Source organism: Lepeophtheirus salmonis, chromosome 1 (assembly GCF_016086655.4).
Source record: "Lepeophtheirus salmonis chromosome 1, UVic_Lsal_1.4, whole genome shotgun sequence".
Classification (NCBI taxonomy): Eukaryota; Metazoa; Arthropoda; class Copepoda; order Siphonostomatoida; family Caligidae; genus Lepeophtheirus; species Lepeophtheirus salmonis.
In genome coordinates, this window is record NC_052131.2 from 47,553,457 (window position 1) to 47,580,574 (window position 27,118).

General features: G+C 31.2%; 1 protein-coding gene across 3 annotated transcripts in view; it reads left to right on the forward strand.

Moving 5' to 3' along the window:
• The first annotated feature begins 2,953 nt into the window (after positions 1-2,953).
• LOC121131846 (chymotrypsin-like protease CTRL-1) overlaps positions 2,954-27,118 on the forward strand; it is a 117,808-nt gene continuing 93,643 nt past the window's right edge. For 2 of the 3 annotated variants that reach the window (XM_071894047.1, XM_071894048.1), the window contains exon 1: positions 3,035-3,225. The gene's annotated coding sequence lies outside the window, so the exon portion shown is untranslated. Of the gene's footprint in view, positions 3,226-27,118 lie in introns of all 3 variants that reach the window. The other variant, XM_040727236.2, reaches the window with a different exon arrangement.

Consider the following 27,118-nt stretch of genomic DNA (forward strand, 5'->3'; position numbering starts at 1 on the left):
TAATTGTAATGTACATTTTGTGGCTCTTTTGTAATTGTTCCGCGTCTTCCCCATTTCTACAAAAGAAAACTTATACACAACATTCACAACGGACGTATTAACGGCATATTTACAATCTAATTTATTTATTTATTTTAAAGATTGCTTACTTCTGACTTCTTCTAATTTATATATATATATAAACCTTTAATAATACCCCATAAAAAAATCCTAGCACCGGATTTTGGAACAGCTACAGAGTTCGGGCCTAAAACTTGCAATATAATTTAATTAAGAATTAATCTGTACTATCTTTAATTAGATGGTTTTATTACGCAGCCAAACGACAGGTCAGTGCAGAGAAAGCTGTAGAGACCACTGGCATCTCCATGCGGACAACTTACAACTCAAAAGTTCAATACATCCCTTTACAGCCAAAAAGGACTTTTGCCCTGCCTCAATGTGGCCCTCTTTTAATCCTGACCCCAATCCCCTGCACTTTGTAATTTGAGGCATCTTGAAGAAAAATGTCTACTTAACGTTTCATCAAAATTTGGATTCACTCCAAGGTGCTGCTATCATGACATTATGGTACGCCATAGTCTTTATCGTCAAGAGCTGCCAATCTATTCGCTGGCGTGACGAGACTGTTATTACTTGTCAAGGCGAGGACATATTGAATAAAAAGTATACATATATATATGTAGTAGTTAAACATATCAAAAATTGGGTTTCAGTTATTTTTTCTTGATCCCATGAAAATCCCATTTTTTTTGTAATTTAGTCATGCTACTCCAAGTTTCGGGTTCCCACACAAAGTTATATTTGTTCCCTTACTCCTAATTAATCTCTCTAAACTTAGGATTAATATATTTTAAGACATGTTACGGCAGTTTTAACAGTCATTATTTCATTATTTACTATCAAAAGACTAAAAATTGGTTTAAAGTACCAAACATGCACGCCGAAAACTTGCCAAAATTGATAGAATAAAAAACTTTTAAAATAAATCTGCAATTTTAAAATTTCCCAAGCGAAAAATTAAAGGATGTAATTTACACCTTTACATATTAGTGTTGTCCCAATATCAAAATTTTTATACGGGTTCGTACCCAAAAATAGATATTTCGATACTTTTTCGACTATAAATATAAAATGTTGTTAGGGGCAGTTCACATGCACTCAAAGAGACTCCCTAAGGATTTTTATTCTTGTTTTGTTTTATACAGTTTTGGGAGTTACGTTTTAGGCGGGACCCATTTCTTTATGACGTAATGCCACTGCATGTAGGGGTAATACGGGTCCCTGGGAGATATGAGACACCCTAATATACCCTTTAATAATAATTCCTGAGTTATTTTGTTTTGACATGTGATCGTAAATGACATGATCTTTCAGCCATATAGCATTCTATCCCATTGTGGCACCCATGTGTAGAAGGTATGCATTTATTATTTTTAGTTTTTTTTCCCTGCAGATTTATCCATTTTTAGATATTAGTTAGTTAATTTGGTTGAGCATTCAAAGATAAAATAGTAAATATAGAATACCATTTGAACAATGTTGGGATAATAAGAATTCGCTTCTAAGAGGATACATTTTTTAGTTACATAATAAAATATATGAAATGGCTTTGGGGTGGTAATATGAGACACACTAATTGGGGTAAGCATGTTTCTAATATTGTCATGAAACCTTCAAATCCTCTATGAGGTGGATCCAGAACTTTGAATTTAAGTCTAGATTTGTCAAACTTTTTGAAGTAGAAGGTTGAGTTTGTATTAAGAATTAGTAGCTAGATATACCTGTTAAGTTTAATTTATATCAAACAACTTTGGTGGCCCTGTATTCCTGAGCATGGGTTAAAATGTGGAAATGGCATGTTTTCAAATAATTCCTCTAACTTCAAACAATGTTTAATGCACAAAATTAAGGTACATCTTCTATGAAAGTTTTTGCTACATGGCTATTATAGATTAAAAAGTATATGTGATTTTGAAAAAGCTTCTCATATTTCCCTAGTTATAATATGAATTTAGAATAGTACCGTTTTAAATACATCAATGCCCCTGTCCAACTACAGTAATGGTATATTGAACAACATTAAGGCATACAGTGGCTAAATTGACCATGTTCAAAATTTTTGGGAGAAAATTAACCTGTTTTTTGTCAATTTTTTCCACACTAAAAAATCAGCAAAGATAAAAAAAACTTTGGTCAGAACCTAGTTTAAACATCCTCCATTAGTGCCCATGATTTGTATATGTGCAGGGCACGCACTACAATTGGAACAAACTTCCACATCATTCAGATACCAGATGAGTACATCACAGACGAGTTTTTACCTCCGCACATACGAGAGGTTAGATGACTTATAAAATACATTTATGTTTGTTTCAGCTAAAGGAGTGTTTTGCTAATTTGAAATTTTCAAAATTATTTGCGCAAATTACTCCTGAACTAATTATATCATAGTACTATAGTTGGTACTATCAATTCCTTGTTACTCAAGGATGCCAAATTACCCGGTTAATTCAAATCGGGTAATTGTAACCGTCTCTGGGACTGTTTATGAAGGATTACATTTTTTCTTTACAAATATAGTAATGTGATTATGATCGATTTTACATTATAAATTCATATAAATGCAAATATTTACATCTAAGAGTTGAAATATGATAAAATGTGAGTAATACAAATGGTTTTATTTGGTATTGTATGGTCTATTTCTAATAAATTTGTATACAAATTTAAAATATTAATAATCATATTTTTTTTAAGGAAATAGTAATACATTTTGAAGTGGGTATTCGACATTATTAGTTTCAAAATTGTCTGAACATATCAAATGCAATGGATCGACTTATATATGTATATATACACCTAATACAAACGTATTCACAAACTTGCGCGCTCACACTAACTTCACATCCTCAGAATCATAGGTAAATTTTCTGCTTTTCATAAAATGAACACACTCGTTCAATCATAATACTAAGAACCAGTGTATGATTTTTTTTTATTATAAAAAAAACCATCAGAAGAATTTTAAGTCAGTTGATTATTTTGTGTTTCCTTGATCGGATCTTCCTAATCCATCCATCCATCCATTCATACCCACTGCCCCTCTTTTTCTTACAAATTGAATAGTGTTCGATATTATACTTATAATTAAAGTTATTAGTCAGTGTCAAAAAAGACAAAATAAACAAGCAACCGGCACCTGAAAAGCAATATTACTCTCAGGTCAGTAGAACGCACATATTTAATATTTCATTAGTAGCTAGAGTTATCCCTAATATTTATATCACACTAATTAACATATTGTGTATAATTACGTAATTTTCTAAAATGTGGAGAAACCACTTACTATATAAAATATATGTACATTGTTACCCAACAACAAGTACGTACGAGGAGAAGAGTATTGCCTACATAGGTATGTAGCCCATAGGCAACAGATCCATCAACATCTTAAAGTTCATGGTCAGCTTTTAAGTGTCCATACAGAGCATTTATTCTGCTCTCTGTTTCAACTACCTATATGAATATCTTGGTTGGATGTACTGCATGTAATAATGTTATAACTCATAGGGTGGTAGGTAGGTATTTCAGATGCACAATTAACGCAAGCTTCCCTATTTTCTGCAATATCTTTTATATATAAGAATGTTATTTGGCATTGCCGTCAATGCCTTGTTAGTGTCTGTTTTTGACAACAAAAATAGTGTCATTTTATTCTTATATAGGAGTACATATGTGTTGAGTCAACATAAAAACAGTAGACAATCCCAATTTTATTTAGAAATTCATGCATACTTACATGCATCCCAATATTTCATAGGCATATTTGAGCCAATGATAGGCTATTTATTCAAATTTCTGGGATAGGCTCAGATACCTATAAATTATTGCAATAGTACTTAATTTGGTTTAATAGACTTATAATGGCCAATATAAGCACCCTTTCAAATTAATTGTATTAATTTAGCATTTCTTATTTGTGGCAATCAATTTTGTCTATTGTAATTTGTAATTTGTTGCACACCCAAAGGGCTAATAAAAGTCATTTGTTGAAAAATATAATCCACACTCAATTTTCATTTTATCTTGCTTTTGTGTTGACAAGCCACTTATATCACAACTCCCCCTCCCACAATTCAATTTATAGTCCAAATACATCTACCATTATACACTTATTATAATATTCTTATGTAGTAGACTCTAGATACTCACTCCTCGGCCTTGATTATCTTCTTTTCACATAGGTATATTTAGATTATAACTTTCGTTACGGAAAAATTGCAATATACATAGAATCGGTCTGCGACTATTAATATACCTACAAAGTCCGGATTCTTTGAGTTAAACTCGTCTTACTCTTGAGTGCCCCTGCTTCTTCTTCCAACTATGTAATACTATTTTGTACGACATTTGTAGAAGGAAAAAATAGTCGTAAACTTATTTGGTAATTGTAATAAATGAGACTCAATAACTGCTTATATTTTGGGCTGGGCCCAGTAGGCTTTTTTGCAAGGAGCCCTTTTTCGTTCTTTACAGGAGTGACTCCTTAGTAAAATATTCATCATAATTCCTTATTCGTTATTCAACATCTTCTTCAGAGTTGAATTTGCTACTATATCTTGAGATGCGAAACTCTTAAGAATAATAAATGCCGGAAGTTAAAAAGTCATCTCCCTCCTTTGGTATTCGATTCCTTATTCCATAATTAATTATATTATTTCTTTAAAAAAAACCATGACCCATGAATCTTTGTAAAAAAGTTACTCTCAAATCCTAATGTGTATTAATATTTATGTTATAAAAACATATTATTAAGACTCATCTTTAAAAATAAATATAAATCCGAATATGTAATTTTAAGTTGAATTAACAATTTTGATAAAAGAAAAGAAGTTTCTTATTAATTATATATTTGACTTTATTTTTTTTTTGCACTTTGTATTCAATTTATGTATGGACAGAAGTTGACTATAACGAATTTGTAGTTTAAATTAAATATACGAGGCAAAATAATTATTTTTTGAAAATTTGACCATAATGACATGTAATAATATTGCTTTCAATTGCCAAATTAGTTATATTCACTTCTTATATTATATACAATCATACGTAGCCTTTACAAGTTGGGATTTACGGAGTCTCATTTTCTACAAGTTTTTTGAATCTTCTAATTCGAGTTCAAGTCACGTTACAATTCTTATCACTTGGAGGCCAGTTTGAAACCGAAGTTACAGTTTGATGAGTCCTCAAGTGTGAGTCCACAGCTCCGGTACTATGAAGTTGCATCCCAAAATGGAGAGGGTGGTGAAAAATTAAAGATTTACTGGAATGGTTTTATTCTAATGGATGGTTGATATTAACAATGACACAGTTTTACGTATTCTGTACCTATGTTAGTTTGTTTACAAAATGATCAATTGTGGCAAATCTCATAGATCTGATGGCAAAATAATACAACTCCCTAAATGATAATATAATTTAATATTTATTATTTATAAATTCAAATTCAAAATTGTATTTGGGGCGCAAGAAAAATAAATAAATATTAATATATTTATGTTGCGCCCTTAAGCTACCTTAATTTTCCAGATAATGATATGTTGGGCAAAAATTGATGTCGTATTTTCCCCTTTATTTCAATGCTTTATAAAAAGTGTTACAATTATCAGATTTAAGCCAAGTATACTCCGTTTTGTTCGATAACTTGTTGCGAAAGAGAATCCAACTTCATAATTCCCTTTTCGTAGAACCCCTTGTCCCTATTTCTAAAAAAACTTGGACAACCCATTTTCAAAGGCCTCTATTGAGGCCAAATTTGTAGCCACAAGCGTGTTGGCCATAGACCGGAACAGGCAATAATGACTGGGTGCAAGGTCTGGACTCTAGGGTGGATGCATTATAACTTCCCATCCGAGCTCCTGAAGCTTCTGGTGCGTCATCAAAGATGTGTGCCGCCTGACGTAGTCTTGATGATGTCTTGTTGTCTGCTATTCACCAATGCTTGACGATTCTGGACAATCCCTAGCTTCAAAAGATCAAGTTGTTCACAGTTCACAGAATAGAGCGGAGGAAAAATCACTTGAACGACTGTTGTGCAACACGAACTGAAAGAGTATAGGCCCTGCATAGGTACATCGCATTTTTTTTGGTCGCTTTTGACACATATTCCCCTTTCAGCTTGGAAAAATGGAAAATACTCGACGCACGATAATTTACGACTGAACTGGAGAAGCACAATACTGTGGAAAAAGCAATTGCAGTATACAATCACACCTTTATAAGATATATTTAGTTTAAAAAAGGTGTTGATTATTAATAAATAACTTTTTCCCCAACCGAATATGTGTTTTTAACTTGCTCATGCCTCATTATTCAAGTTTCAAAGAGTGGGATGACTCATTAACTGACGTTTAAATAAAGTAATTTGTCGAATACATCAAAATGAAGAGATCCCATCAATTAGTAGTTGTTTTGTAAGCTGTCTAGTGTTAAATTTATTTAAGACATATTACAAATTACGAACAAGTTGGAACTTCTATACAATATGAATATGTAAGTCATATGTGGTGAAAAAAGCCCACATACTGCATGTCGAGTCCCAAGTCTTTTCTCACTAGTCCAAGTCCTTAAATATGTTCATTGAGTCCTCAGATTTATTTTTAGCTCATTTTCCGTCCATAATTATTATAAATGGTTGATGATTTGAAGGTTTTTCTTGAGTCATGTATAAAATAGCTTTCGAGTCCAAGTTGAGTCACGAGTCCACATCAAGATTGTCTTTTGTTGTAAGGTGATGTCGAGTTACAACTCCTCAAAATTTGGATTCCAGTCCAAATTGAGTGCAAGTCCGCTCCTTTCTAGATGGGAATAAAACAAGGAAAGAAAAACTGAGGTGAATAATCCCTAGAAATCGAATGATATTTAAAGTCATTATTCATTAGTTTGATCATGTAAATGATGAAACAAAAACTTAAAAAGGAAGAGTTTCCTTGATGAGTGAATCTTATGGAATTAGTAAATATTATAAGCAATACAATTACAATAGTAGAGTAATTAAATTAAATTTGATGACTTCCGGTCCGATCAAAGTTAGTTAGTTCTTCTTTTATCTCATCTCCTATCAGTCTCCAAATCAACAACAGTCTACCAATACAAAGAAGGATCCTTGAAAAAATGGGATCATAGGATGGAGTTTTGATATAGGTTACATAAACTGAGTGTTGCATAAAAATTAGGACATTTTTCAATTATAATTTCAACAACATATATTTATTTCTATAAAAAATAAGTAGCTTTATTTTTTTTTATTTTCTTCACACACTTCTTCAGAACAGAACTTCTCAACATTAGCGACGATGATGGCCTTTAACATTAAGGACTTTCTTCCTCCTTCTTGAATGTCCTGGACATTGGTAGTCTTCAAAACACCAATGTCAGAGTAAACTATATTTAGAGCTGGGCCCCATTTAAAAGTTGACCTTCGGACAATTGTTTTATGCCTCTTAAAGCCAGCCCTGGCTCTACCAAAGACTTTAAGAACTTTGAGGAATATAGGCTAAAAGAATGCTTGAGAAAATACATTTTTTAATTTAGAGCTTCGGATCTTTAATAAAGACCCGATGTACCAAAAAAAAAAAAAAACCAAGACGCAAGGAATTAGTTTATCAGTATATAGACCGATTCTATAATAAAATGTTGATGACGTCATGTATATTTTAAAATGGGGAAAAATATCAGTCTATTTACTCAGATCGAAAAAATTGCTGAACGATTTGAAGACTTTTAAACTTCGATTTACACTTTTCCCCGAAGAAAACAAAAAACGGTCAAGTCTCTACTGATAACTTGTTTCAACCATCTTCTATTCCTGAAAATGAAATCATAGATCAACTATTCTAAATTTATCAGTGTTTGTAATTCCTAATTACTCAAGGATTTTAATTTTAAAAAGAGAAACATCTATGTGGTTATATCTATGTACATAAAACAAAAGTAATATTAGCAGACGCCAAGGACCTTAGCATTTTAACTAACTACACATACGTATACAAAACTAATTAAACAGTCATGTTATAATTGTGTTAAGAATGATTTTTCAAGTTTACATTTATATACAAGTGAGTACACTTTGATAAAAGAGAAAAGACAATATATTATGGCCTATTAAACAACGTCTTACATACACATACAGGACATATCTTAGATTTAACCTTCATACTTTTAGCCTTAATTTCATTCCTTAAGAATGTCACCCATATAGAGTGTGTTGTTAACATACTACATACAATTATATTCGTTAAATGTCAAACAGTCTTCATAAAAAAATAAATCATTATTAAATAATAATTATTAATGATGCTCATTAAAGTGAGGATTAAAATTACTTAAGCTCAATATATAAAGTATTTCAGTGCTTCAATACATATCTTATGTATAATTATAATAAAAATTTGTCTGTATGAATGTATGTTTGGATAAAAAAAACAGTCTTAAGAATTAACAGTGTATTCATATTAATGAAATATCGTTTTGCATGTAGCATCGAGCGTGTATACACAAGGTATTGTAAATAGTGATCCCTGATGTATATCATATACATATTTTGATCTAAGAAATTACAATACAGTGTGTATGTAGCATCGAGCGTGTGTAGCTAAGGCCCAGTCAGGTAGCACTCCATAGACTAAAGTACTGAGATGTATTGAGAAACTACGCGTGAGTGTATTCCCAATAAAAAAAGTTAAGTAACACGGAGGATTTCTCGGGTAGTTATCTTCTATATTTCTTAGACAAAGTTTATCTGTACAACGTCACCTAATAACTACAGGCAATGCTGTATACTAGAGCCTGGATCTTATATTAACAAGCAAAATTTACCTCTATATTTGTATAAGCACCATTATTTGATTTTTTTTCTGTGTGTTTAATATCATAAAAACTGTTTGACAACTTGATCTAAGAAATAACAATGTAACAACGAGTGTTCGAAGCTAAACCTCAGCTTGCCTTTTTTAATAAGAAAATAAAAGGACATCTATATTAATGAGGCAAAGTTTGTCTGTCTCCTTGTTGTCGACACCTACTAACTCTGAACAATACCGGCTTCTTTCAGAGATTGGCAAACACCATTGTTTCTATGTATTTTTGGTGACCTGTGGATTAATTTACTTTGGTCTCTTATTAATTTCCTGAATGTTCGTTTGGTGAACTCGGAATACATTTTATTAAGCAGAGAACTCAGAACATACTCCAACTATTAAGTGAAGAATACATAGTCTGACAGTTTGGAAAATTGACGGTTTATGCTAATACTTTTTTATATAAGTAATGAAGGACCTTTTTTCTTTGTTCTTTTTGAAAGGGAAAAGGGTGAGAGATGCAATGCAGATTGTTATGTGAACATGGACTTTGATTCCATATAAATATATTTTTTTTGCAATTTTTAATAGATTTTTATAAATATGGAACGGATGCTTCTATTAGTCAGTATTTTCCATGTTTGTTTCCATAATGATTTTGTAAAAGATAAATAGTCTGTCACGTGATACCCTTCAATTAGAAATTAAGTAGAATAATATCGAATAAAAAATCATAAAAAATATATTTCCCCTATTTATTTCGATCTCCGATTGCAACAAGGTCAAACCAATGAAACAAAAACAAAACAAAACAAGATGCTGTTTGATTCATGATTCATGTCCATTAAATTCTTAGATGAGGTAGAGATTTAATATAGTCATAATATCTTAATCTATTTCTCTTGTATCCTTCAAATAAATACTCGGGCACCCTAGAAGGATTTTCATCCATCCCTTGTGACTACTTTGATAAAAAAATTTATACATAACTCACAATGATACAGTCCTGTCAGAACCAGAGAGAGGTACGGGGGCCTTTCGTCTCACGCAAAGTATTACTTATCTTAAACAAAAGTTTATATTGTCCGCTGTTGATGTTTCTGCTTATTTTCTTCAGTGTACTGAACGTTGATTGTTTAGCTGTTGTTAAGCTGTGAACAATTCCCAACAATTATTGAATAATAATCCAATGTTGGGAAGAATGGGTCCACTATCAACTTATTTTTCCCTCTTTAATTTTTGTTTCTTTTCGAAATAAAGTTTTTGAGATACTATAAATGTAACAACACGCTAACTTTTTGAAAAACTATAGTAATGCACAAAGCCGGACTATGGTGTTATTGTTTTTGTAAAACTGGTTCCCTTACTTATAAATTAGAGTGATCAACCATCCTTTTTCATCTGCAGATGTCCTCCTTTCACAAACTGCATTTTACAATTTATCCGGGAGACTTTTTTGTATTTATAAATCCAGTAATAAAATATATATATCTTCCATTTTTCTTAATTTCTGTTCTAGATTGTTTTTATATTGACACGTCATATTTGTTCGAAACACTTTGTTTTTTCAGATATCTAATAAAAACGAAAAAATTATTAATTTATTTTGTCTGCTAAATTCATTCATTAGTTTTGAAATAGATAAATATCATTTTCATTATTTCTCTGCGGTGTTTTCAAAGAAATCATATTTATTATTCTTTTTAATAAAGTTGAATTGACATCAATTTGAAATTTTTGAAATTATTTTCTCATGGTCAAGCAATGTTTTCAAATTTGGAAAAATGTATATTTATTCATGACAGTGATCATTTATGTAGGTATATATTTGGAGTAACCTCTCGATACTTGTATCATGGGCATATAATTCCCAAGTTTAGTCTATTACAACTCCTTTGCACACATTTTTTATGTTCATTATATCCCTAAATGAGTGGTTTTCAAACTTTTTGAGTTGTACTCCATTCTGATTGTATTTGAACATACTTTACTATTTTCAAATCTTGGTATTTTAGAAAAAGATAATTTTACTATTGTAATTTATCCCTCATACAAATTTATTACTATACAAAAGAACTTAAAAATACCCATTTGTAGTTTACTTTATGTCTTACAGTTTGATCAAGTTATAAAGATCTAAAAAAAAAAGGGTTAGCAGTCAACATTTTCGGATCTCAATGCAAAAGTTTATAGGTCAGAATTACTTAAAAAATTACAACCAAATTACAACCTTGTACCGAGGTACCATTAAGTAGAGCAATTGCCCAAACCGGTCCAAAATGCGATTGGTTTTTCACTCAAGAAACTCTTAATAATGAAATCCACAATTTGTAAGCAAAGCAAAAATAATATATAAAGACTTGTGTATTAAATAGAGCCGAAACGGCCTAAACTATTTTATCTTTTTGGGGATATTGTAGTATATGTTTACGCTTCATCCATTTTGAATGGTCAGTTATAATTTAACTTATTGTGCTAATTTATTTAAAATGGGTCGGAGAAGGAGAGACTATATACGATACTTGGATATAGTTAGAATCCAGAGAGAAATTTAATCGTAAATCAGATAGTGAATAAATCCATTCAACGAATTTTACTACCCTACAGCACCGGCTTTATTATATTCCTTCCTGAGACTGGAGTTGGAAGGACAGACATGAACGTGGAGATTTTTTTTCTTCATCAGTTTTATAAATATGAGGAGTTGTATAAAATATGTCCTATAAAGCTGGAGCAACTTGTTTTAGTTGAAAGGAAAATGCCAAGTTATCAATGCTGGACTGAGTGACCTGAGCCCATTTGGTTCTGGTGATTTTGTCCTGCCAAACGTCTCCGAACGCCCATTCTCCGTTCAGATGAGTGAAGCTTACTTCAAAACAACTCAAGCCAGATCTCTCCTCAAACTTTCCTCTCTACTCAGGATTTTGTCAATCTGTCAGTTCACCATACCCTCCAGGTTTGGAGGAAGATCTCGGTACACTTTTCGTTGATTCAAGAGAGTAGGAGACTGGAGACTGTGACATCAAGCTAGGACTAGATGGAGATAAAGTTTCTTCAAGGTTTGCCTTAATGTGATACATAAAGACAATTCTCCAGCAGGCCCATCTAGGTGCTTCAAAAAATTGGGAGTGAAGCGCTTATTTTTCCTTGAGATACTCCCCATAGTGCTGGAGTCTTACGAAAACGTCCGTATCCTCATTTCTGCCTTAAGCCTCTCTTCTTTGAACTTAATTATCTCGATAGACTAGAAGATGTGTAACATAGTCCTTGGACTTAGTAGTTCTCAGCATCCTTGCTATGTCTGTGAGGCTTCCAATCCTTTCAAAAATACCCAACTGCCAAGGACTCTTGGTAGTATCAAGGAGCTGGCAAAGGAGTTCAAGGAGAGAGATTTTGTCCTCTCTAAAGCCTATATTAAGAGTTTTGGGAAAGCCTACACACAGCTTGGTATAGATATCACTCCGGAAATCCAAATGATCTTGAGCCATGTCGGTGATTTTGTGTGAAGAAGGGAAGGAGACTCTGCTACATGAGTGAATAGGCTTGAGTGTTATCTCATCATGCATTCACTCACATCTTTAGCAGAGTTCAGAAAGAAGAAGATCACTTGGAATACTTGAATAGGGTTCTCAACTCAGTCAAAATAAAATATTCCTACTGTGATTAAAATTTGTTAAAAATGATTATATAATTATAAGGAGAATACAAATCCGAAAATAAAATTGAGCACTCAGCATAAAAGTGCAAGAGATAGTTTATTGATGCATATATCTGAGAGTGTAATAATGATGCTAAATGGGGTGTCAATTCTGAGAGCTGAGAGGAATATCTACAAGATAAGATTATAACATGTGAAAAAAATGTATAATGACTATCAAAAGCTCAACAAATTGGAAAACCATTTTGTAGGTGGTTTGAAATTATGTTTTTGACCCCATTTAGAAATTGCAAAGTTGACAACTATGATCCTTTCCTGGAATATTTTATTCTCAACAGATTCTGAAAGCTAGTTGTCACAACTTTGAGTTTGGGGTGACACTACTATACTTCTCCAGCTCACTGTACCTAGCTAAATACGAAGTGGGGTTAATGTTTATTTCATCTGGACTGTCAGTATTAAGGACTAGTCCTAAGACTGGACTAGACCGAATAAATAAAGAGAGATACATCACTATCTATAAGTCTGTCAAAAAATATATTTATGTTTTTCACAAATTGTGTATTCATTTTTCATTTTATATTTACCTATTAGTTTTGATTGGAATACAGTTTGATGATGATTTTGATATCTATTTTTTTGTGTGTTTTTCTTATCCAATATGCGCATAGATTTAATTAATCTACCCCCCAAAAAAGAGGTTTTTTTTTATACAACGTCATTTCTTCCTATTTAGTTCCATGTTGTTGTTAGGTTGTTTTCCATGGTATATGTAAAAAAAAAAAAATCTTTCTACCAAGGTACACAACTATTCATCGTTTGTTCCTCTATAGTCTATGTATGTTCAACCATTTTCAAAAGGAACAGTATTTAAGGAAGGACAATACAAAAAAAATATAGGTGTGTGTTTGTTGATGAGGATAGATCTGCTTATACATATTATGAGACGTTAACATTAGGATGTGTACAAGATTCTACTCGTACAAGTTGCAATTTAGTACAACGGGGGGTGCTTCAACATAAAAACAAACAAAAGGAAAGGAGAAACATCCAATTTAGAATTTTAGTCTAATATTTCATAGACATACTTTGATCCTTTATTGTCTTTATAATCAAATTGCTTGGATGATTAGATTTGTTCCCGATATTGACTTTTTAAATAAAATCCATTAATTTGTAATTATGTTATTGTGACGATGGACTTTTGCTACTCTAAGTGTAATTTGCTGTTATCAGAGCCGTTACAAGGATTTTATTTAAGGGGGGGGGTAGGGAGGCATCTAAGCAAATCTTTAACAATTTTGGGATCTTTTTTTAGACAACCACAACTTGACAAAATAAAATTTTAGAAAAGCAAAACTTTGCATATCTTGGGATTCGAGCAAAAGTGTTACAAGTGACACTTTGTCCTTCTTTGTTTTAATAAATAAAAGAGTGTTTCTATATATTTGATAAGATTTTTCAAATATCAAATTTTCATCAGTTCCATTTCCAAAACCAATATGTTAGAAGTTTGTCAAATATGATACATAGTCTTTCATATATTATATTTTTTGCCAACAATGAATTTTTAAATTGTGCCAAAAATTTAGAGAAAAGCAATGTATTTTCTTTCAACTTGACAACAAGATTTTAAACGAGACCCTCTCCCATAACATCCTCCGTAGTCACGTGTCTGACTGTTATCATTATTCTTTTATTCTTGAGGCAAAGTCCTTTAAGAAAATGGTATTAGCCAAGAGTATGTGTGCTCATAAGGGACGTAGAGTAACACTGAGGATTCTTTGTGGAGTTATAATTGTAAGTCCCCATTAGACTCGGAGTAGAATTGAGGATCGACATCAGGGTAGTTCCTTCTTATATCATTTCCAGATACGAAGAGGTCTTTCTGTCTATTTCCTTCATCTCATAGCTGCTTGTAGCTAATTTAATGAAACGTCATGACAGCTAAGCTGCCCTCATTTCAAAACATTCTTCAAATTTCAGGGATTCAAATTTCCATGTTAATTTGTGCAAATTTTTGAATGTTTTAGATTTATAACCCTGTACATTTACGTAAATGAATGTCATGTACATAAAGTTCTTTTCCAAATAATGCTGGCCTATCATTAATTATAAAGATCTAATATTTCGACCCAGACTGCCGTCGTAGACCATATACCGAAATTTCATCGTTTTCAAATCGTGGACCAAAAAAATTGGTGAACCTATTTTCTTCTCTACTCTGATGTATAAGTTGAACGTACACATATTATGAATGATGAAACACTTTCAACTTCAATTGACGTAATTAAGCTGAAATTTCCAATTTTGAAATACATATGACGTCATCAACAGTTGATCTAGAGCATATATCTTTAAAGGACTCATTTTGTTAGCTCTATTAAAAATTATAGTCGTCTAGGATTTTGAGATTGTAATCCAATATACATACTAATTATTATGATAGTGTCACTACTTCTTGGTCATTGTTGCTCTGATTTGCTGATTTCCTCATTTACAATACTTAACTTATTATCAAGGTTAAACCTCTGTAAGAGGTTTTGAGAATTCACATAGTTACTTCCCTCTTCAGTAACTACCTATAAATATATAAGCTTTTTGATTGCTGTTGCATGGGGAGTCACCATCAAAACATCATAAATGCAACAAGCCATGACTTTGGCATGAGAAACGTTGTAGAAACATTATAAAACGTCTTTTGTATTATAAATATATACACGGTGTAAGCATAGACTAAAAGAACTGGTTTGAATTCATACATACCAATAATCATAGATTGAAAATAGAACTTGAAAAAATGACAAAAGCAATTTAATCTGTTGGAAATGTTGCTAAGAAACGAGTTTTATTGAATTGTATATCTTTATATATATTTAAAACCTCAAAGACAAACCAATCAATGAGGCATCATGAATTGTTTTTTGCGTGACTAAAGCCTAATAAGCAAATAAACCGTTTATTACAGGACATATTTGTTTTGCAATATCAATATTACTTCCCGAAGAATTGAAAATATATGGTATTTTCTATTTATCATTGACTAACTATTTCCTCAACAGCCTTTCACAAAATCCTCCCCTGGATTGGCAACTGAATTAACTTAACGACATTCCTTCTATATTTTATAAAATGTATATTAGAAGACCTTGTAAAATACAAACAAAAAAATGTTACTCTTGTTGTTAGGTACAGGTCATTAACCTTTTAATATAGTTTTATTTTCAGAGAATCAAAAGGAACGTCGTCTCTTGGTAGGATTCTATGTACACCCAAATGATAAAATTCCTAAATTTAAAAAAGAAATATGATATTTGCTTCTCAAAAAGGTATTTTGAGAGATTACAGTCAAAGAAAAAAAGAGACACACTTATTTATCGTCTATGTAAACATTACCGTATATGGTTTTAACTGAGGCTTTTGATAGTACATATATAATTGGTGAATAAAAGCTATTCTGATTTAATACACTTTGCTTATACTAAATTAAATATATTTTTTCAGAAGATTAGATTTGATATTGTTTTACGTTTGTGTCAAGGCAGAAGAATGTTTCTCAAAATTCTTTTAAGTCAAGTAAAGTTTTTAAACTGAAGGTAGAAATCTTGAGTATCTCAACTTATCCTACAAATTTGAATACAATGCCTATAATTGGCTCAAATTTATCCATGAAATATTGGGCTGTATGAATATAAGAAGCAAGAAAATCCATGTGGATTTCATCTTTTTTTTATTTTTGTTCAAGATTTTTTTTGTGGTCGTAAAAACCTTTAGGACAAATTTAATTTAAATCCATGCTCTTGCGTTACTTATTCTTTTTTTTTTTATTGATTAAGACCCATAAGTATTCTTGAGTTCCCCATAAGTGCAAGGGGGGAATGAATATTATCTTTATGAATTATTAAGATTGCAAAAAACTGACAAATAAAAAATACTATAAAATGAAGAATTATTTTTTTCTGATAGACACCCCATTATAAAACCCATAATATTTGAGATCCAAGAATTTTATGGATGCATTTTTTATGTTCGAATGTACCAACATATTTTACACTATGTGCAAAAAAGAAAAATAATATTGATGATATTTCAATCGTCTTAAATTGAATTTTTTGGAGAGATTTGGGTATTTATAAAGGATTTTTACCTATGCCAATAAATTGAATGGCTCTTTATACATTAGATAACTTTTGATAAAAAAACATCCTTAGAATTGTTATAATTTTCGAACAAAAAATCCGTCAAATTTGGGAACTCAGACTGATTGTTCAAAGAAAAATAATTACTTTTTTTGTCTTAATAATACATTAATAGATGGGTAACAGTCAAATTAAATTAATTTTATTCTTAAATCTTTATAATAAATTTTATAGCCAATCAAATTTATAAGAACTAATTCCAAAAAAGGAAAATTGGGATTTTCATAAAACCATTTTGTACGTCGTAAAAATTACTTATATTTGAACTTAATTTTGTCATAAAAATATACTGGGTGGTCCATTGAAATTTGAACACTTACTATTCAATAATTAATGAAGGTTGAGTGATTGAAATGAATTAATATTTCGATATATTGAAGAAATAACAATTATTTACAAAACAAAACAAATCTTAGCCATCTAGATTATGTAAAAGTCGAAAAAATGACACTTGAACGTGATTGTTGAATTTACATTCGCGCACTTCAAGCAGTTGGGCGTATATACCTTCAACAAGAACAAAACGTTAGAGAGGAAGAAGGACCCCGTTAAAAATGCCAAGCTGGACTCGGAAAAGTTAAAGAAAACAGCCCAGGTCAATCCCTTCAAGTCCATGAGGGCCCATGCAAGAAATCTCGGGGTTTACACCAGACTATCCAGAGAGTTATCAAAAAAAGTAGATGGAAAGATCATCATGAGGGCAGGAAGACCACTTTTGACATCAGCAATGAAAGAAACCCATCTCCTCTGTTGCAAAACTGTTTTGAACAAGATTATCTTCTGACCCAGACATTTTTGGCTCCCTACAGCCCTAATGCTAACCCACTCAACTACTCCTTTGGGGTGCATGTCAAGGAGAAGGCCTCCAGAGTCCTACGCCCAAACACCAAAGCTCTCATAGCTACTTCAGCCAGCAATGGGACGCCATCACAGACACTCATCTGCAGTGTCTACCAGACCTTCTGCGCCTCTCCGAAGCCATTATAGCCGCTAAAGGCGGCTATATTAATGATTAAGATAGCTAAGAAACACATCTATTCATAGAATTCATTTTGATGAAAATATATTGTTGATTAACAAAAAAGCGATTAGCGACACTCCAACAATGGCTAAAATCTCTGTTGGCTCGTTTTGAGCTTGAAACAGAGTGACAAGGATTTTCAGATTTTCTTCTTGTGAATTGATTTTTCGAGCCATCTGAACGAAACTTGGTGAGAAGAAAGAATAATACTTTGTTAGTTTACATACAGCCAAACTGAAAAAGGGTTGGCAGATGTCGTTAATTAGCATCAAAGTCGTTTCAATTTATTTCCGGCCACCCTGCATAAAAGTAAAAAAAACCTTCTTTTAAATAAACAAATTTCCCATTTTTTACCATACTATATTTTTGACGTTTTTTTTAATGTAAGACATTAGTTCCTTTTTTCTAGCATAGATACCTTACTGCAACCCCTATTCCAATTATCAAGGAGCCTTTTTCTTCACCCAGGTTAAGAAAAACTGATTCAGATAAAGCCTACTCATTCCAGGTGAAGAACAACTGATTCAGAGTTAGCCTTCTCCACGTTTTGACTCGAAAAATAAAATCTTCTTCTAACATAACATGATATAAAATTCCTAATTTTTAGCCATTCAACAGTTCAGTACTTTCTACATATGAGTGAATGTTGGTACAGTATGGATGAATAGCGCTTAGTCGATCAAAAAACCGTTGGTTAACAAAAGTGTATTTGTTAAAAATAGTTTTATGTATAAAAAAATTAAAACCACCGATAATAATAACATATATTATATTAATAGTTTGAACATAATGTATTTTTAATGGGGCGGTAATTTTTTCAACCAATTTGATGACATTGAATCCAACAAATTCCCTTCTACTCTTCCCCCTCCATCTCTTTTCCGGAATCTCAATCTCATGATGATAAAGGTGACAATAACGAAATGGATAAAAAATAATACCGTAAATAAAGTCATTTATGTAGGAAATTAAGGGATGCTTGAATAGTTTAATTGATAATTATAATTTATTTATTTACGTATTATTAACACGACTTTGAATAACGTGAAATGATGACAACCAAATACAAGAATCTTTGTAATGATGGTTGTTGTAGATTGTATGAAGAAACATAAATAATATCAATTAAAGCAACATAAGCATTAGTTCGAACTAGGCCTGATAATCCTACACCAGATTCAGACATTTATGATTTTTTAGTGGACTGATTATATACTTTTTAAGAAATTTGGTCTGAACCTGTCTCAAAAAAAATTAACTATAGAATTTCTTACAAAATTAAATGGTTTATACCGATTAACTATATAGGAAATCTTAATGACGTCATGTGTGCTTTCAAATTGTGAAATGAGTAAAAAAGACGTCATATGAAGTTAAATATGTTTCCTAAAATATCTTATTTGTACATCAGTCAGTGGGGATAAAATTAGTTTATAGATTGAGACTGAGATATATCAGATTAAAAGCGATTAAATTTCGGTCCACGATCTGATATCGGTCAAAAAAGGGTTTTTTGTCCTAGGATATTTGTTCTATACGCGTTTTTTCCCCAAGAGGGTTTGGTTACGGAAACTTTGTTTATGTCGTCGTCTGGACGTTGCTAGCTTTCATCCTTTTTTTTGAGGAAGGGGGTTAGCCCCGTAAATTATCAACACCGTAATACAATTACTTATGTATATAAATTGATTTATTATTCATATATATATTATAATTTTCTTTTTGAATTTCTGTCTACTGTCGAAAATGGAAGTCCAGACCTAAATATATTAAAATACTTTTCATAAATTTTCCATTTTTTGTTTTTTAGAGGAGGGCGCCGTGTTCAAAAATTGAGGGGTTACATTATGGTGGGGGTTTCAATATTGATATCCCGCGTAATAATGTTGCAAATACCGTTTACAATATCAATTAAGTTTTAAATGCGTGAGGATCCTGGTATCACCATAGTTCCGGTTATGATGTATCTCCTGATATCCTATATTTATACAATTTTTCGGGATTTTACACTCATGAGAAATTCCTGGGAAGTCCTGTATTTAATTATTTATCTATAAAAGTTTCATTTAATCATATTTAGTCAACCGAAAATTAGTTTGTTAATCACCTATTATTTAATTATTTTTTGTTGTGGGTCGGATTTAAAAAAACAAACAAAAAAAACATTGAACCTGAGGGCTTAAAGGACAACCTGACACTATTAGCGAGAATGATAAAATGAAGAATATGATAATTGAGAATAAATGGGTTAGACTAACTAGAAATATATTATTTCTTCGTAAAATGCAGAAAGAAATACTTAAATTTCAGAGTATTTATTAAAATGTTTTCCGAGATCCCACTCAACTTCAATTTCCTAGAAATGAGACACTCTTGTACCGGTACACAGAACAACACAAATCTACATTAATATTAACTTGACGCAATAGTCTATATTATTATTTGTTTCCTACTACAAGTACAACAATATTGTAGTTGTAATGAAGCACCAGACCATTGATGCAGATCAAATACCTATACATAAATTAATATACATATGCAGATGTATAATTTAAATGTGAAGACTTCAATATCCACAGAATTAATGTGTAGGTGTAACAACAATGCTTCATTTACAAAGCATTTGAGATATTATGCGTATTTAGAAACACGTAGGTATGAATAATCGTACCTATATAACAAGAAAATCAATAAATAAACATATTAAACTGTACCCTTTTTGGGTAGATATTCTTCATCCCCCTCCACAAACACATAAAACTGACTTTGGTAAAGTTTGAGGCCTCTCTAGCCATTTTTTCCATGGTACAGGCCATTTTAGTTTGGAAAAAATTGGTTATTTTTAGACTCCTTGTACCATCCCAAATGTGATGATGCTATGGTAAAAAAATTGTACGTTATAAATATTTTTTAATACCCTGTTTATCAGTTACAAAGATGGTGCTCCTTGATTTTAGTAAATTAAGGGACCTATGATGTGCTCAATGATTTTCAATTTCTCTGTTTTATCAAACATAACTGAGGAAGGGGTAAGTGTAAAGAAAAAAACTAAGTATAGTCAGTAGAAAAAAACAAAACCAGTTTTTCCATGGGTTCTTTCATATTTTTTGTTCATTATTTAATGAGGGCTATAAACATTTCCATCTAAAAGAATAATACTTTGCTTTAAAAATGTATATTAAAATAAATATACGTGATTTAAGATATAATTATAATATTTTCTTTCCCTCCACTAATGCTGTTTCAAATGTAGATGGTTATCTTCTTTATAGCAGTAATTCATTTTCTCCCCCCAAATAATAAAACAGGCAACTTATATGAACTATAATCTTGATTAAGTAATTTCATATGTCTCCATCCAACGTTTAATTATGTATGTTGTAGTTCTATTAGTGTCAGCTATTTATTTTTTCATTAATTGTGATTGATTCCTATTAAGACGTATTAGGATATTTCATTTCCTGGAAGACAAATTTTTGAGTATAGGGACCCTGGAAAATATTGGTATTTCAAATTTTCAATTTTTGGTGAAGTTTTGGCGTTATTATTCCAAAAAAAAAAAAAAAACTGACTCGCAAATTAAAAAAAAATTAAATGCAGGATTTCTTGGGAATTTTCCACTAGAAATCCAGGAAACCCCGAATCACGGAACCCTAGTACATACCTTGTTTAAATGGAAAAAAAAATATATAACACATTATTTTTGAATTCTCTTGATATTTACAAAGAAAAAAACATGTTAAAATCCTTTTCGAAGTTAATTTTCATAAATGACCCAGAAATGAATGACCTTATCTGCTGCTTTTTCTAAATGACTGGATAGAAATTATCTATATTTATTTTATGACAAGAGATTCTATTGTCACTCTGATTTCATATTTTCATCAGGTGTTTCTATCAAATTGCATAATTCTTCAAAGTACATTTGCGAATATCATTATTATGGTTTTTTTTTCTTCATATATTCAATATGAATCAAGGAATATTGTAGGTTTGGTACTCGTAGATTGATTATTGTTTACATACTCGTATCAAGAATTCCTTCCGATATTCAAGTTATTCTTAATTTTTTCTATTGTTGGTATTTCTGAAAGAGAGAGAGAGAGAAAGATCTGGTTTTTTCTTTCCAGAAGAGGAAATAAATAAAATTATTTTAAAAATGGCATCACTGGGCCTGAATAGGACATAATATTAAAAATATAACTTTGCACTTGTGTATATGATAGTAACAATATGTCACTTTGACAATAGGGCCCATATATTCATAATGAGCATATACATATAAGAAGGGCCTACAACACTTTATTATTACTAAACCACAACTCTATTGTGTTCGTTCGTTCCTTCCTTCTTGTATGGCAAAAAACATTACAAAAAGTACTAATATATGCTTTTCAATTTCTTAGTTAGACTGGTTTGTCATTGACCTTGAATTAAAGGCATTTTTATGTAGTAGAATTTTGTAGGAAAAAGTTGATAGCCAGACATTTTTTGAATTATATATATAAATGTATTACGTACATTGCTCTGGAATTCTTCAATAAATAAAGGTCAAATTGCAAATTAAGTAAGCAAAAAATAGTAAAAAAAAATATAAGGAAGAAGATGCGAATCATGTCACAAAGAGTGTACACGCAGAAAATAATAAATTAATTAACCAAAAACCAATGGTTTCCTACTTGTCTACATAGGTAAATATACAGAGTGTAACAGCGAAATCCAGCACTTTGGATGTCCGGATTTTTCTGATATATACATATGAAGACAAAATTGTGCAGTGGTTTTCTGTGGCTAAATAAACATATGAAAGTTTGATTTAGATGCCAAAACATCACCATAGAGTCAACAACAGAATATTTCAAGCTTATTCTATTTTTAAAGGCAGAAAGCAGGTGCCCTGTTGTAAGGAACAACGATTTGCATATTACCTTTGCTGAGGTTTCAAAGATGACACAGATCGAAATGCATAAGGAATCTACAAAACGGGCCACTGCCACGAGTGGTTGTCCAAGGATATTTGGACACTTAGCTCCAACAACCTGAATCAAATGGATTTTTTATCTAGAGGTACTCTGAGTCACAGGTCAAAAGAGATCATAACAAAACCAAAAAGTCCGTGATCGACGCCATTAATTTAGCTTGTAAGAATTCAGTTTCCAAGGGTTGTGTACGATTCATGACCCGAGTTGAAGCAAACAGTATATTGAGTAAGATATATGTTCACTAAATGATTGTATCTGCTGCTAAGTGTTTTTTTTTGAATAAATCTTCAAAAACGACAATTTTATGTCAATTTAATGTAGACAATTTAAAAACGTCGGATATACCCTGTACATATATATGTATTATAAGAATTGACATTTTTATTTCATTTTTGCAACAACTTAAAATAACTGGGAAAGGTCCTAACTCCACAAAACAAGTTGTGCTAAAGTTGTTCATAGTTACCAACTAACTATAGTAGATGTTAGATACCTACAATGGTCGTTTCTCTCTCTTCCTTTTCTTCTTTGATGGAACTTTGACCTTCAAAAATTATTTTTGAAGGTCCTTGAGAATTTCATGGGTTATTCCTTTCCTGCTTCTTGAATCTGCGCTCTTTTTTAAACATACATTCATGCCTAGTTGCTTGTTATAGCAATGTGTGTACAAGTATAATATTTGTAAATGTACGTTAATGCAATGGTACTTTTTTTTTCGTCTTCATATTCAGTTCTGCCAATTTCCATGTTAGCTTCCTTTTTCTTGTTGTTCAATCATCTTGTATTTTTAATTGCATTTTGTGGGCTAAAAGTCAATTCGCACATCATTAAAGTAATTAAATGAGGGATTTTCTGAGAATGCATTAAATCCCTAGAAATCCCAGGATAACCAAAACTCGGAATCCTGAGTACAAAGGGATTTGAAGTTCTTAACTTATTTTTTAAATTGAAAAAAATTATGACACATCTAATAGGGAACTAATTTTTTGAATTGACTTGATATTTATAATGTACAAAACCTGTTTGATCTTTGGTCTGGACTCATATTTTAATGAGTTGTTGACGACGTAAATTGCAATTGTAAACGAGTAAATATGACTTCGTAGGAAGTGTTTTAATTCTATATGAGACCGAATATATTTCCGGTCCACAAGCAGAAACAGCTTTATAAATGCCATGGTCTAAAACTAATTATCCATCAAAATGTAGTAGGTTTAAATTAATGTTAAAGGTATTCCCTATGACCGGATTACATCAAAAAATCGATCTCAATTTTAGTAATTGTATTAAAAAAGGTTGTTACTCAACTTTTTTGAATTTTGATTACGTAGAATAATGTTATTTTCTTACTATATAACAACTTTTCTGCAAAAAAAAACAAATAAAAAAAACAAACTTTTCCTACGTAAAGATATGAATATCTTTTCTTGCATTATGTGAATCCATCCATCTTCTTCAAAATGAATTGATATTTAAATACATTACAAAACTAAAATCAAACTGGTATAATGAAAGTTCAATAAAAAAAGGAACGTTCTTTTAAAAGCATGAACATTTTAGCTACTCTTTGTATAATAAAAAACTAAAAAAACTCGTTTACTCATGCTATTCATGAACCTAAAGGGATCTATGTAGGCATCGATACCAAATAGCCCTGCAATCCAATGGATTCTTTTAAATATTTAGATATATTCATTCTACAATAATATTATGTGACTGTGAATCAATTGATGATAATATACTTTACCACGTCATATATTATTCTGAGAATGCTTTTATAGGCCATTATTATAGGTACCTGGTTTATATGGTGTTTTATTATCATTTTGAGGAAGTATTTCGTTTTATGTACAAATCTACTATTCCCCATGTTTTTGATAAATGAAGCTGTATCAGCTTTTAATGAAATTTTGATTAATGGCCCAAATCAAGGCTTTTATCGTTAAATGAATTATATAACTATCTTGATTGATTCCTAGTTAGATCATATATGTCGGGTATTAAAACTGTTCATTTATCATTGTTGCATTAAGTTACCACTATGGGAGGTCATTTTTGTAAAGAGCACCTATCCTTTACATAAATACATACATAAACTTAAGAATGTGGTTAAGGAAACAGTTTGAACAACACGGGATTTTTATAAAATAATTATTAGGGTACCCTTTTATTTTTAGATTTTTGTACCTATTCTCTCAGATCTTACACTTGATGATAGAAACATGTATCCAAAAAACCAGCGAAATCCGAGATGGTCTTGAGTGACCAACGAGCGCTTATATATATTTACATTGTACTCGGGGTCATAATATAACAATCTTTAACTTTCTTATTTTTTTCCTATAACTCAGTCATGTTTGGTATCAAATTAAAGTTCTGGATGAGAATAACACAAATATTATTCAAGAATACCAGACGTGACTAGGTTAAAGGGGAAAAAGAGAGTTAAGAATGATTATGTCACGGTCTCTAGAAGGGTTGTTTTAGTCTTTAATTAGGTCTGAAGAATGCAGTCCCGTACAGTTTAGTCTCGGTTCGGTCCAGTTCAGTCCTGCACATGAGTTCTAATACACTTTCTTCCTTCTTTATTAATTCAGTTCTTGTACTGACAGTCCGAAGGAATAACGGTCTTAAGTACCGGTCCCAAGGATTAATAGTCCCAGTCTTAAGGATTTAATGAACCGAATAAATAAGGCTGATACAACAATAGCCAATAGTCCTTAAGGTTTATCAGATTAAAAATGAAAAATCACATCGCTAAAAAGACACTCCATATTTTAAAGCCGGATGGGAATTTGTGGCAGATTGGGTTCGAGAAAAATTATGATTTACGTCAATTAAGAATAGAATCAAAGTTAGTAGACTTGATTTTTTTAGTCCCATTTATAAAAACATAAAAAATGTAGTTACAATCAGAGACATTTTGAAGCATTCGGCTATTTATTTCAAATTTTCTAGCATGCATCTAACTTTTTCCGACTCTAACATGAAATGACTTTATAAAAAAGCTTCCCCCAAAGATAATAAAGGAACTCTGTTAATAAATAATTTGGATTATGACCTTTTTTGGAAGAAGGTAAAGTGTTTTTAGGGTCCATTTTCCTTGACTTTTTTTTTCAAAGAAGGGTTCACTTTATTTTATATTTTTCATAAGGCCCTCATTTCAATTTTTTTGAATTGCAGCATAAACTATCCAAAAATTTCAATTGATATTCTCACTCTTATTCTCCATGGTGGGGTGACCCCAATAGCAACGACCCTAATTACAGTCATTTTTGTCTAACATTTATAGTTTTTCAGAGGGATACGTTTTTTAGAGAAATAATTCTGAGATGATGGAAAAAGTTGTCTTTTTTAAAACAAAAAGAAACGATTTAGATATTTGTATATGGCTTGAAAACTATGTATGTCGACTGGAAAAGATTTCAGCTTCTTTCATAAAATACCCAGTACCTTCATAACTACGTACCTATACAATACATATAATGCCAATGTAGTATATAAAAATTGGTAAATAAATTACCCATTCTTTGTTGTTCATGAATGAGGGAAAAACGCGAGTCTTTTAAAAGATTTAGTATTTGGAGTAGACATGATACGGCTATGTTATTATCTTATAATTACGTTTTCAAATGTCACTTCCTTATCAAATTAAAATGAATTAATTTAAACATTTTGAAATTTACCTGAATAGAATATACACACTTTACAAAGGTAATTACTCAAACACATAATATTCACTATTTTATTAGTCAAATTAAATTTTTGTCAGTTGACTTTTTTTTGATTTGATAGTTGACCTATACAAACTTCTTTTTATGCAAAATATATATTACTTATACATAGGGCTGTAAAAAATTGATGCCCGTAGAAAAGGTGTCTGCAGGGGGTGGGGGGTGTGGGGGGTGTGCAGAACCTTCCAAATATTAAAAAAAATTCCAAAATATTTCATTTCTCCATTTTTCTCCAAATAATTTAATTTTCTGTGATTAGCTATGGATTTTTTTAGAATTTTTTTTTGTGAATAGCTCTAGACTTTTAAATTTTTTTGTTAACAGCTGTGGAATTTTGAATTTTTTTTCCTGAAAGCTTAATTTTTTGAGAACAACTGTTGATTTTTTAAACTTTTCTAGTTTTTGGATTAACAAAAAAATCAAAAAAATTCCCCAAAATATATTCCTGTAGACACCCCTACCTAGTAAAGTGAGTTATTTTCGAGTTTGAGTAATATTTTAATCCATCACAAATAATTTATAATATGTGTAGCTTGTCAACATAAAAGCAAGTAAGAATGATTTTCAAGAATCGACATCTGTTCACAATAAAATAAGTTCTTATTTTATAAAAATTATTTCAAATATTAAATTTTTTGGAAAAAAAATTGAAAAATCCATAAGTTT